Here is a 13,469-nt window from a genome sequence, read left to right on the forward strand (position 1 = left end):
TAGGTAGTATGGACATTTTAACAACATTGATTCTCCAATCCATGAGCAAGAAATATCTTTCCATTTTTTTGGTGTCCTCTTCAATTTATTTCATCAGTGTTTTACAGTTTTCATTACAAAAATCTTTCACTGCTTTGGTTAACTGAATTTCTAGGTATTTAATTGTATTTGTGGTTGTTATAATAGGATTACTTTTTTGGTTTCCTTTTCAGATTGTTCACTGTTAGCATTTAGAAACTCTACTGATTTTTCTTTGTTGATTTTATATCCTGAAACTTTACTGAATTTATCAGTTCAATTTTTTTTTTTTTTTTTTTTGGTGGAATCTTTAGGTTTCTCCAAATATAAGATCATATCATCTGTAAACAAGGAAAATTTGACTCCTTCTTTTCCAATTTGAATGCTCTTTATTTCTTTCTCTAATCTGATTGCTCTACTCAGGACTTCCAGTACTATGTTGAATTACAGTGGTTAAAATGTACATCCTTGTCCTGTTCCAGATTTTAGAGGAAAGGCTTTCAGTTTTTTCCCATTCAGTATACTAGCTGTGGGTCTGTCATATATGGCCTTTATTATGTTGAAGTATATTTCTTCTATACCCAGGTTTTTGAGGGTTTTTAATCATGAAAGGATGTTGAATTTTATAGTATCAGATGCTTTTTCAGCATCAATTGACATGTTCATATGTTTTCTGTCCTTTATTCTGTCAATGTGATGCAATACATTGATTGATTTGCATATGTTGAATTCATTTTTTCATTCTAGGGATAAATCCTACTAGGTCATGATGAATGATCTTTTAAATGTATTGTTGAATTTGGTTTGCTAGTATTTTGCTGAGGACTTTTCCATCAATATTCATCAGAGACACTGACCAGTACTTTTCTTTTTTTGATGTGTCTTTGTCTGGTTTGGATATCAGAATAATACTGGTCTCGTGGAATGGAAGTATTTCCTCCTCTATATTTTGGAATAATTTGAGTAGGATTGGTATTAGTTCTTCTTTAAATGTTTGGTGGAATTCAGCAGTGAAGCCATCAGGTCCCAGGCTTTTCTTTATAGGGAGACTTTTTATTATGATTTTGATCTTGTTCTTGTTATTATTCCCACCAACATACATTCTTATAATCTTAACTTACATTCCCACCAACAGGGTACAATGGTTCCCTTTTCTCTACATCTGTTCAGATTTTGGATTTTTTCCTGGTTCAATCTTGGTAGGTTGTATGTGTTTAAGAATTTGTCCATTTCTTCTAGATTTTCCAATTTGTTGGAACATAGTTATTCATAGTATCCTCTAATGATCCTTTGAATGTTTGAAGTATAAGTTGTAATGTCTCCTTTTTCATTTCTGATTTTTTTTATTTGGAGCTTTTCTCTTTTTTTCTTAGTCTAGCTGAAAGTTTTTCAATTTTGTTTAACTTTGCAAAAAAACAACTTTTTGTTTTATTGACCTTTTTATTGTTTTTCTCATTTCAAATTCATTTATTTCTGCTCTGGTCTATATTATTTCTTTTCTTCTACTAATTTGGGGTTTGGCATTCTCTTGCTTTTCTAGTTCTTTAAGATACATCACTAGGTTATTCATTTGAAGTTTTTCTTCTTTGTTGACATAGGCACTTATATCTATAAACTTCCCTCTTAGTACTGCTTTTACTGTATCCTATAGGTTTTGATGTGTTGTATTATTACCATTTGTTTCAAGAAATTTGTCCATTTCCTTTGTAATTTCTTCATTGACCCACTGGTCATTCAGGAGCATATTGTTTGATTTCCATATATTTTCATAGTTTCCAAAATTCCTCTTGTTATTGATTTCTAGTTTTATTTCATTGTGATCAGAAAAGATGCTTGATACTATTTCAATTTTTTAATGTTTTAAGACTTGTTTTATGACCTAACATATGATCTATCCTTGAGACTGATCCATGTGCTGAGGATATGTATGAAATGTTCTGTATCTGTTAGATCTGTTTGGTCTACAGTGCAGATTAAGTCTGATGTTTATTGACTTTCTGTCTGGAAGATCATCCAATGCTGAAAATGGAGTGTTGTCTTTAGCTATTACTGTATTGCGGCCTCTTTCTTTAGCTCTAATCATATTTGCTGTATATATCTGGGTGTTTTTATGTTGGGTGTACATATATTTAAAATTGTTATATCCTCTTGTTGAATTAACCTCTTTATCATTATATCGTGACCCTCTTTGTCTCGTCTTATAGTTTGTGTATTGAGATTCATTTTGACTAAAGTAAGTGTAGCTACTCCTGCTCTTTTTTATTTCGGTTGGCGTGGAATACCTTATTCCATCCCTTTATTTTCTGTCTGTGTGTTATTATAGAAGTGTGTTTCTTATAGGCAACAGATCAAGAGGTCTTATGTTTTTTTCCATTCAGGCACTCTGTATGTTTTGATTGGAGACTTTAGTCCCTTTACATTCAATGTTACTATTGATAAGTAAGGATTTACTCCTGCCATTTTGTTATTCATTTTCTGGTTGTTTTGTGTTCTTCTCTTTCTTCTTTCTTTCCTTCTTGTCTCCTTTTAGTGAAGGTGATTTTCTCTGGTGACATGATTTAGTTGTTTTGTATTTTTTGTGCATGGATTGATGTATTTTGGTTTGAGGTTACCATGAGGCTTGAAAATAGTATATTATTACTCTTAATTTTAAACTGATAACAACTTAATACAGTTTGCATAAACAAACAAAGAAGCAAAAAGAAAACTAATGAAAACTCTAGGCCTTAACTTTGTCCCCTCACTTTTTAACTTTTTGTTTCTATTTATATCTTATTGTACTGTCTATGTCTTGAAAAGTTGTTGTAGTTATTATTTTTGATTGGTTCATAGTCTTTCTACTTAGAATAAAAGTAGTTTACATACCACAGTTACAATGTTATGTATTCTGTGCTTTTCTATGTACTTTCAGTGAGTTTTGTACCTTCAGGTGATTACTTATTAACTTCCTTTTCTTTCTGATTGAAGTACTCTGTTAGCATTTCTTGTAAGATGGGTCTAGTGTTGATGAAATCCTTCAGTTTTGCTTGTCTAGGAAAGTCTTTATTTCTCCTTCGTGTTTGAAGGAAATTTTTGTCAGATTTACTATTCTAGGATAAATTTTTTTTTTTCCTTCAGCACTTTAAATATGTTCTGCCACTCTCTCCTGGCATGTAACATTTCCACTGAAAAGTCTACTACAAGATGTACTGGAAGTCCATTGTAGGTTGTTACTTTTCTCTTGCTGCTTTTAGGATCCTTTGTTTATCCTTAACCTTTGGGAATTTATTTATTAAATGCCTTGTGATAATCTTCTTTGGGTTAAATCTACTTGATATTCTATAACCTTCTTGTAATTGGATATTGATATCTTTTTCTAGGTTTAGGAAGTTATCTGTTATTCCTTTGAATAAACTTTCTACCCTTCTCTCTTTCTCTACCTCCTCTCTAAGGCCAACAACTCTTTGATTTGCCCTGTTGAGGCTATTTTCTAGATCCTGAAGGCATGCTTCGTTGCTTTTTTTTCTTTTCTCTGTTGTCTCCTCTGACTGTGAATTTCCAAACCATCTGTCTTCAAGTTCACTAATTCTTTCTTCTGCTTCATCAGTTCTGCTATTGAGACTCAGATGCACTCTTCATTATGCCAATTGCATTTTTCAGTTCCAGAATGTCTGCTCAATTCTTTTTAATTATTTCATTCTCTTTGTTAAATTTATCTGATAGAATTCTGAATTCCTTCTTTGTGTTATCTTGAATTTCTTCATTTCCTCAAAACAGCTATTTTGAATTCTCTGTCTGAAAAGTCGTATATCTCTGTTTCTTCAGTATCAGTCCTCAGTGGCTTGTTTAGTTCCTTTGGTGAGATTCTTTTTTCCTACAACCATCAACAGTGTCTTGATAGTTGTGGATGTTTGTCTGTGTCTGGGCATTGAAGAGTTAAGTATTTATTGTAGTTGTCACCATCTGGGCTTATTTGTACCCTTCCTTCTCGAGAAGACTTTGCAGATAGGTCTTAGGTGTTGTGATGTTAGTTATATCTGTTTTGGGGGTACCCCAAGCCCAATAATGATGTGATTCTTGCAGACTTGTACAGGTATTGCCTTCATGGCCCTGGGCTCTTTAGTTAGCAGGTGATGAATCCTGCCAGGACTGGGTGCTTCCCTTCAAGGCAACAGGCTCTTTTCTGGCCCAGGGTGTATCTAGCAATGTTGTCCAGAAGCTATGGCCTAAAAAGAGGATATCACAACTCCAATTAGTGCCCTATTCTGTTTGGCTGAGCTGATATCCAAGATGCAAAACAAAGTCTTCCCTACTCTTCTCTCGCCTCTCCTCAAATGGAAAGAAGGGATCTCTTTTGGAGCCACAAGGTGTACAGCCTGTGATTAGAAGAGCGGGGGATGACAGCATTCCAGTAGCAGGTAGCCACCCTGGCTGGTGTCTTGATAGGTCACGTACCCTCTGGCCAACTGTCCCTGCACCAAGTTCAGCACTAGGACTCCTATAAAAGTTGCAGTCCTTGTAGCCTTGACTGCCTTTCAAGTTCATTAGGGCCCTAGGGTACTTTAGCCCACAGTGCCAAGGTTTGAGGGAACTCGAGTTCTAACCTCTGGGAGCAGTGATTCCCCTCTGGTTAGGGCTAATATAAACACTCCCTCTGTGGGAGGGCATCAGCTGAATTTGGTCCAGTCTTTCTTTCTGCTCTAACAGTATAGCACTGAGTTCAAAGCCTTACAATTGCTGTGCTGCCCCTCCCTTAGTGCTTAGAGATGCTCTCTGCAACTGGCTATTGCTGGGGGGTAGGGAAGAGAGGTGGTAGGTTATGTTGATGGTCCAAGACTGTTTTTCTCTACCTCTTCAATAACTCTTTCAGTGACATGATATTAAAACCAGGTACTGTGAGTGTGCACCTGATTTTTAGTTCTTTCAAGGTACTTTTTTTGTATAGATAGTTGTTAATTGGTGTCCTTGTGAAAGTAGGGTGGGAGGGAGGCACAGGGATCTGCCGTCTTGCTTCACCTTCTCAATGCCATCTTTATTCACTTTCCAACAAATTTTTACCTTGATTAGAACATGGATTTTTTGAAAAGGTTAACTTATTATTTGATAGTATCTTTCATATAGATATCAACTAGTTTAAGACAGAATATACAGAATGTAACTTTGGAAAGCAGAGGTAATGTTCACTCTCATATGGTTAATATCTGGAGAGATGGCCATGTAAAGCTGTTCTTCAATATATAGGTATTAAAGTACAAAAGAGAATCATAGGTAACCTACATTGTTTTAGTTGTAAAAAAAAAAATAAGATAGGTGTGTTACATTAAACACAAACATAAATGGGATACATTTCATGGGTTTTAGTTTGTTCTGGGGATATTTCCACATAGTATTTCTCTCTTCATTCCCATTTAAGATATTTAAACACTGTCTTGTGTTGAATTTCCATAGCTGTTATCCCTGGTTGTATAAGTATCTTAAATAATTTTATGAATAATAATTACTAGGGGAAACAGTCTCTGGAATACTCTTTTTCAAATGTTATTGTTTTTGTTTTGCCTATTAATTTTTTCACATTTTAAATGGTTTCTTTCTTTCCTTATTTTAACCTTATCTTCTTCATGTGTATTGAAATATTGAGGATGTCTGCTCTCTGAAAAACAGTTTTATGAATCTCAAAATGGACATGTCACATAAATGAAAAAGCTGTCAGTATTTTTCTAAGTAAACACATTATGACTCTACATTAAACACAAAGGTTTTATTTTAGAATGGCACCGTGGATTTTTAAAAGCATTACTTTATCTATATTTGTCTTCCAGTCTTTCTAAAATTTCTAAGCAATTGAATGACTTTCTACTTCATTTTAGAGAACCTAAGTGCTCACCTACACTAGAAAGATGCCTTCTTGCTTCCTTTTTTCACTCATTTAACATACATTTACTGAACTCCCTGGATCTCAAGGTTATTCATGGTGCTTCTTACCACATGGCATTTTCATAACATTAGCATCAAAATAATTTTTAAATGGGTGTTCTAAATGTAATACTGGGTTCAGAATTTCATAATTGGTTTTTAAATATCACTGCAAGGGTGATAGATTTATTATGCCTTTAGAATTCCGAAACACACAAACATTAGTAGGCACCGACATTTTAAGGAAAAAAAGGTGCAATAAACCTTATTATAGACATTTTTCCTCATTAAATTAATTTTTTTCTCTCTGAGAAAAATAGAACAATGGCTCTAGCTCACAAAATATCAGTGGTTGGTTGGAGCTTAATTGAAACTTATGATTATTTTTTTCTTGTGTACCGAGGGTACCAAGATGAATGACACAGCCTCTGCCCTCAAAGAGCTCAGAGCCTTGTAGGAAAAACCTACAAATGGCAAAGCTCTAAGTCAGGAGAGAATTACAGGCCAAAGAAGATGGAGCAGTGCTGGGCACCTTTCCCATATGCCAGGAGGGTCTGAAAAGATTTTTCTGGGGGAAGTGCCTCTGCCAGGTGCTGGTGATACCAAAAAGGGTAAGACTGTTTAGGATGTCCGAGTCCAGTGAGAGAAGCCAACTTGTACGTAAATACAACTCAAAGTGGCAGATGCACAGTACTCTGTGTGAACTGAGAGGGCCTATTTTTCTCCAAAGAGCAGAAGGAGAGGGTGATACACAGAATAGAAGTTCAACAAGCCCTTAATCTGTTCTTCCACTTGGGGCTTCACTAGGACACTCCATTTCCTTCTGATTCTGGGAAACAGACTTCCCCTACACACCAATCACAATGCCTAGTAGGTGAGACCTTCAGAGTCACAACTCAGTGTGGCCTGAGCCAGTATTTCCCAGGTCTCAGTGCCTACATTAGTCATCTGACCTATAACTCTGTATTGGTTGCTGCTGTTAACATGCAGATTCAGACACAGAAAGCCTCAGGTGAGGCTTGAGATCCTCATTTCTAACAACCTCCCAGATGGTGGAATGCTGCCTCCTGGTCCAAGAACTACATTTTGAATGGCAAAACCCAAATTTTGACTTATGTTAAAATTGTTGTGTGATAATTACCAAATAAACCTATCACTCTTGCATTGATATTTAAAAATCCATTATGAAATTCTGAAGAAATATCATCAGCTATTTGTTGTAAATATGAAAACAGAAGTCGGCCCAGGAATAATAATAACATTAGGAACAATTGCTATGATAGCAATTACAAATTATTGACTGCTTTTCACTTGGCTTCTTGTTACAGTTGGTAATAAAAACTAGCAATAAATAGGGTTTGTTTTATTCCTTACAATTACTGACTGAAGTAAATATCATTTTCCCATTTTGCAAACAAAGGCAGAGGTTAAGTAACTAATTCAGTGCCACACAGCCAGTACAAGGCTGAACTTTGTGATTCAATTCCAGGTCTCTTACTCCAGAGCCAATGCCCCCTAAAGAACACAGTCAAAAGAAGCAAATAGAAAGTTGATAGAAGTGCAGAGTAATCAGAGTAAAAATTGTAAAGTCCTGTGGCATAGAAATGGCTTAACCTTCTGGGGACAAAGACCAGCAGCTGAGCTACACAAGGTGCCCCTGTCAAATAGCTCTGTCAAATAATGCTTTTAAATGCAGCCAGTAGATACACATGAGCCAAAACAAGGCGGCAGCTGGTGTTAATCTGATTCAGTACTTTAATAGGGGAAAGCACCAGAGCACTATTTTACAGTCTCTCTCTCTCTCTCTCTCTCTCTATATATATATATATATATATATGTATATATATGTATATATATGTATGTATGTATATGCAAATATTGTGAATATGAAGAGAGACTTGCTGACTCACCATCAAGTGACATTGCAGTGAAGATGATGTATCAAGTAGGAAAAGAAACTACATGGATATATTCACTGATGGAGCCAGATTTTGACCTCCCAAAGTATGGACCAGAACCATGTTCTTAGCAATTATTCACTCTGAATGCACAAAGAATGTATTTCTTGAATTTCTGATCATTTTAATATAATCATAAAAATGGTGATTTTGAAAAAAAAAATGTGCTAACAAGCACATCCTTCCAGGAGTAGTAGTATTACTACTCCAGGACAACTTTTTTTAGATAAATGGGTCATGAACTAAGAAGTGACATTGAAAACTTGCTCAGTTATAGATATATGCTGGCTTTGCTGAAGCAGAGTAGTTATCAGAAACTTTAAATTGAGAAGTAAGTTGCTTTTCCTCACAGGGAAAATTCATCACAACTAAGAATAACTATCTGTACTTGGCGAATTGCTTCCTTGTCCACTCCAGTGCTAAAGCAGGCTTCACAAATTTGGCTTATTTAGCAGATAACTTTGTCAGCTCCACACTGAATCAGCGACTACATGGTAAAACTGAATGCTTTCAACAACCATGACAAGATGGCTACAATTATAATGAAGTTTGATTGTTGGATAACGAGTTGATTGTGGGTACTATGAGTCACTTGAGACTCAGTTCATTTACATGTGGTAAAAAGTACAGTGTCGATGGTGAAATAATAACCTAAACCATTAGTCTTTCTTCCTCACTGACTAAGCCTTTGTGTATAACCCCGAGATAGGAAAATCCCAGCTAATGGATGCAAAAACTTTACATCCCAACATACAAGTGAAATGATCTCTCCGCAGGAAGATACTGATGAAAATCTTTGACATTTGTAGCACTAAAACATTGAACCACACTAACTTTTTGGCAACATTATGAACAACTCTCCTCAATGTCACCTTGAAAGAGCTACCACATACTGACCACTTACTATAATTGCAAAGATTTATTCCAAGTATTTTTGTGTCAAATTCAATCAGCCCTTATAGCAGAACAGATGTACTTATATGTTCTATTATTATCAATTTTTATCTGCCAGTGAGGAAACAATGATAAGAATAGGTAAAGTCAGGGGTCCCCAACCCCAGGGCCATGGACAGGTATGAGTCTGCAGCCTGTTAGGCGCTGGAATACATAGCAAGAAGTGAGCATCAGGCCAGCAAGCATTACCACCTGAGCTCTGCCTCCTGTCAAATCAGCAGTAGCTTTAGATTCCCATAGGAGCACGAATCTTACTGTGAACTGCACATGTGAAGGATCTAGGTTCCACACTCTTTATGAGAATCTAATGCCTGATGATCTGTCACTGTCTCCCAACACCCCCAGATGGGAGTGTCTAGTTGCAGGAAAACAAGCTCAGAGCTTCCACTGACTCTACATTATGGTGAGTTGCATAATTATTTCATTATATATTACAATGTAATAATCATAGAAGTAATATGCACCATAAATGTAATGTGCTTGAATCATCCCAAAACCATCCCCCACCCCATCCATGGAAAAACTGACTTCCATGAAACTGATCCCTAGTGCCAAAAAGGTTGGGGACTGCCGGGTTAAGTAACTAACCAAAAGTCATCCAGTTGATAGCAGAGGCAAGATTTGTACAGAGACAGCCTGACTGTAGAGCTTGTTTACTCACCATATTGTAATACAGCTTTGGAGTGGTGATACAGGAGACTGCCATGTGTATATTTGTAAGTTTTAATCCTAAAAATCTGGTGACTTCAAGAGTGAGATGAGAACTAATTCTGATATGTAGAGTCATTTCTGTTCCGATTCAACCTAATTTTCCAAAATTGATCTTACTGCAACAGCATCTTGACTATTTAGAAAGATAGAGGAGCATTCTTTTTCTTCCAAAGTTAAGAATATGAAGCTTTTATTTTTATATTTATATATGATAGATATAAAAATACCCATATTTTATGTGGATTTTAAGAGAAAATATGAGTGTTTCATTGCAGCATGTCATTCAGACTTCAATTTTCCTATCCTCTATGAGGGATACTTTGGGAAAGAATGAGGAGCACCGTTCAAACTTGACTCTGTGCTTTAGGGCCGTAAGAATTGTATGTGAAACTTCCAAATCTCTGCCTTGAGAAAATAGATATTTTTAATAATCAGAGAAATTTGTTCTATTCATCATCCTCAATAATTAATACTTATTTTAGATCTACAATATACAGAGAACACTACTAAGATTCCAGGAAAATACACACACACACTCCTTCCTCTTAAGAGTATTACAATCCTAAACTTTGTCGAGGCGCAATTATTGCTAATTGAAAACGTTTCCCAATACCCTGCCATGACGACTTGAAGTATAGTCAGCATTGGCAATTTTTGATAGTCTCTACAGAGACTGAATTATTAAACAAAAAAGTTTTACAGTCCTGTTGGAAAACAATATCTAAACAAAACGGTGAAGAATAATGTTATTCAATGCTCAAAGACTGACAATATAAAAGAACGTACAAGTTGATAGAAATAGGGATTCACCATCTCACTGTCAGCTGTATTCTGAAGAGAGCAGTTAGCTTAGGCATCCCATGTAAGGAATAGTAACCTCAGAACCAAGAGAGATTTTCTATCTAATCATCTATGTAAACTTGAGGCCCCTGTAAATCAACTTCTTTTAAGGACTTGTTCACCAGTAACTTAAATGCTCAAGAATGCTTGGCTTGAGGCTCATCTTACAGGTGAATTAAGATCTTATCTATAGTTAAACTTTCCATATATGGAAGCAAGGGTCGTTCTATTACTTCTATTCATTAATCCATCTTCTAACATTTGGGATCTTACAAGTGAATGCATATCTTCTTATCCTCTTCTATGTGGCATCACCTCAGTGATTAGAAAATTATGTTTCTGATTATCTTTCTCTTCTTTAGAGGAAACACCTTTGTTTTAAAGGTAGTGTTCTTGTGAAATGCTCATGAATTTTCATTAACTCCTCCTTTTAGCTTTCTGAACGTATTTCAATTTATTTTTTAAATTATCATGAACATAAGTGAATCAGCCCAGAGAAGACCTATCACATCTTCTTTTAGAAAATAAGTTTCTGTTAATGCATTCTAAATTCTCATTGACTATTTTAATACCACACTGTTGGTTAATACTGAATTTACTGTCCAATAAATTACCCAGACTTTTTCATATGCTCCTGTTAAACCATGTTTCTCCCATCCTAGCCTTAAACAGTGTTTTTAGACCCACGTTCATATCCTTAAGTTTATCTTTTTAGCATTATATTTTGTTTTATTTGGCTCATTGTTCAACCGATCAGATGGTTTTGATTGTAGCACCTGACCCTGGGGAAGGGAAAGAAGTAAGAGTAAAACTGTGGACAGCTAGAAGTAAGAGAAGAATTTCCCTCATTTCTTGGAAGATGTAACTAATTCATGACAAAGAAATAACCTTCTCTCATTAGTACACCTAATTTATGTGTATTCCTTGTTAATAAATTTACCTAGGCTTTGAGGGGAAAACCAGTATGCTGGGTCCATTAGTATTTGTTTCGTATCAGCTTTCCCGGCACCTCACCATAAGGACTAGATGAAGTGTTTCTGTAGGTGACTGATGGGATGACAGCTGTAAAACACTTTCCATCCTTGCTCAGCTAAAAAAAAAAAACTGAAGTCCCAGTTTGTGCACAGGTATGTCCTTCTTTGCAAAGAAAAGACCAGTTTTTCCTTTCCTGCTTTGTTCTTCTCCACCATGTGAAATCAAATGATTTTTTGACACTCTTCCTCCATAGGGAGGTAGGGTGGAGGGAAAAAGAATTGACATATTCAAAAATATTTGAGAGTTTCAGTCCATAGTTATGCTTCACTTTACATAACTTCATTTTTTAAATTTATAACATTAAGAAAATGTATTTGGCTTAAAAATTAGAATTGGTGAACTCAAGGAAAATAATTAAATAACAGATTTTTCTCTTCTGTATTTACTGACAAACCTATGGCAATTCCCTCAGCACCAGTTTGCAGTGGTGCACAGGAAGTAGAAGCAAATAGGGGTTCCAGTATATGATCACCCAGATATGAGTGATACTCAAGGTGTGATTTATTGAGAGACAGAACTCCTCTCCAATTATGAACATGTAAAACCAAATATTAGGCTGGTGCAAAAGTAATTGTGATTTTTGCTACTTTTAATGACAACCAACCTAATAAGTTATGTGCTTCCAAACTATAGTAGTGGGATAGGTGTAGAATAGATACTCCCATTCCAGAAGAAAAGGAATAGGAAAGAAGAGAAGAGTGACAGCTTTTAAGTAAGTCCAAAACCTAGCAAGTCAAACTCCGTATCTCAGGGCTGAAGAATAATCCTCTTGTGCTTGATGCTGTGCACTCCAAGCCCACTGGGGCAGAGGTCCCATTTTCCAGACCCAGTAGAATTGAGGTCTTTGTCTGCAGCTCTGCCAAGTGCTCAGTCCCAGGTTTCTGCTGGTCAGGCACTAAACCTCCACAGCTCCTTCCAGTCCTACCCCCATGCCTTTGATTGGAGGTAATCTAACTTGTTGAAAATGAGGCAATTCTCTCCCAACTTTGAAAAATAGGGAGAAGCCATGATGATCTCTGAATCACTTTTTTGTGGTCATTCTTCTTTTGTTTTGAAGAATAGGTCATGTTTGCAGCTGAAAAGCTTTATGGTCTTCCCTGTAAAATTAAAAAAAAAAAAATCTGACAACCTTTCTTTATTCCTTCCCATATCCTTACTGTTCAGTTCAAACTGGCAGTTTTCCTGCTGAGGTAGCTAATTCAGTCCATGCTTTATACCATGCTAATCTTCTTATCAAATGGTGGCTTGGTAATACTCTTAGTGTTCTCTTTTAAACATGCTTTCTCATTTTGTGCAATATGGATTGGCTGAGAATTTTCCAAGCTCATAGGTTCTAGTTCCTTGTTGTTTGATAAGTCCCTCTTCACATCATTTCTCTCTTCTCACATTTTACTAAACAGTCAGGAGGAACAAAGCCGTTCCTTCAATACTTTGCTTAGAAATGTCCTCAGCTAAATATCCAACTTCATTGTTCACAAGTCCTAGCTTCCACAAAACACTAATAATATAAACACAATTCAGCCAAGTTGTTTTCTGCTTAATAACAAGGATTGCCTGTTCTTCATTGCACAAGATGGAGAAAAGGACAGTGAAATTTACAGTGTTAGTGAGGATAATAACATGTTTTCACTTCAGTCTGAGAACTCATCAAAATGGCCTTCACTATCCATATTTCTACTAACATTCTGCCCATGATTCCATATGTATTCTTTCAGAAGATGGAAGCTTTCTCTACAGCTCTTCTCTTTTCTTTCTGAGCCCTACCCACATTGCCTTTAAAAGTCCCTTCATGACAATCTTGGCTTCTTCTAGATGTACTTCACAACTCTTTGTTAGTTACAAAGCTGCTTTCACATTTTTAGATATTTGTTATAGCAGCACCCTACTTCTCATAACCAATTTCTGTCTTAGTTTGGGCTGCTATAATAAAATAACATATGTAGGGTGGCTTATCAACAACAAACATTTATTTCTCACAGTTCTGGAGGCTGGAAAGCTCAAGATCAAGGTGATGGCCTATCTGATGTCTGGTGAGGCCCTGCTTCCTGGTTGTAGATGGCT

The 13,469-nt window shown here is 36.0% G+C and overlaps 1 protein-coding gene and 1 pseudogene across 1 annotated transcript in view; both read left to right on the forward strand.

Annotated features, from left to right (window-relative positions):
- The window catches only part of RGS17 (regulator of G protein signaling 17), a 129,070-nt gene that overhangs the window by 67,642 nt on the left and 47,959 nt on the right, over nucleotides 1-13,469 (forward strand). The gene's annotated exons all lie outside the window — the stretch shown is intronic.
- LOC135268461 (U4 spliceosomal RNA) lies at nucleotides 10,099-10,206 on the forward strand (annotated as a pseudogene).

The sequence above is a fragment of the Aotus nancymaae genome, unplaced genomic scaffold (genome assembly GCF_030222135.1).
Source record: "Aotus nancymaae isolate 86718 unplaced genomic scaffold, 86718_ANA_hifiasm-v0.15.2.pri h1tg000040l, whole genome shotgun sequence".
NCBI classification, from domain to species: Eukaryota; Metazoa; Chordata; class Mammalia; order Primates; family Aotidae; genus Aotus; species Aotus nancymaae.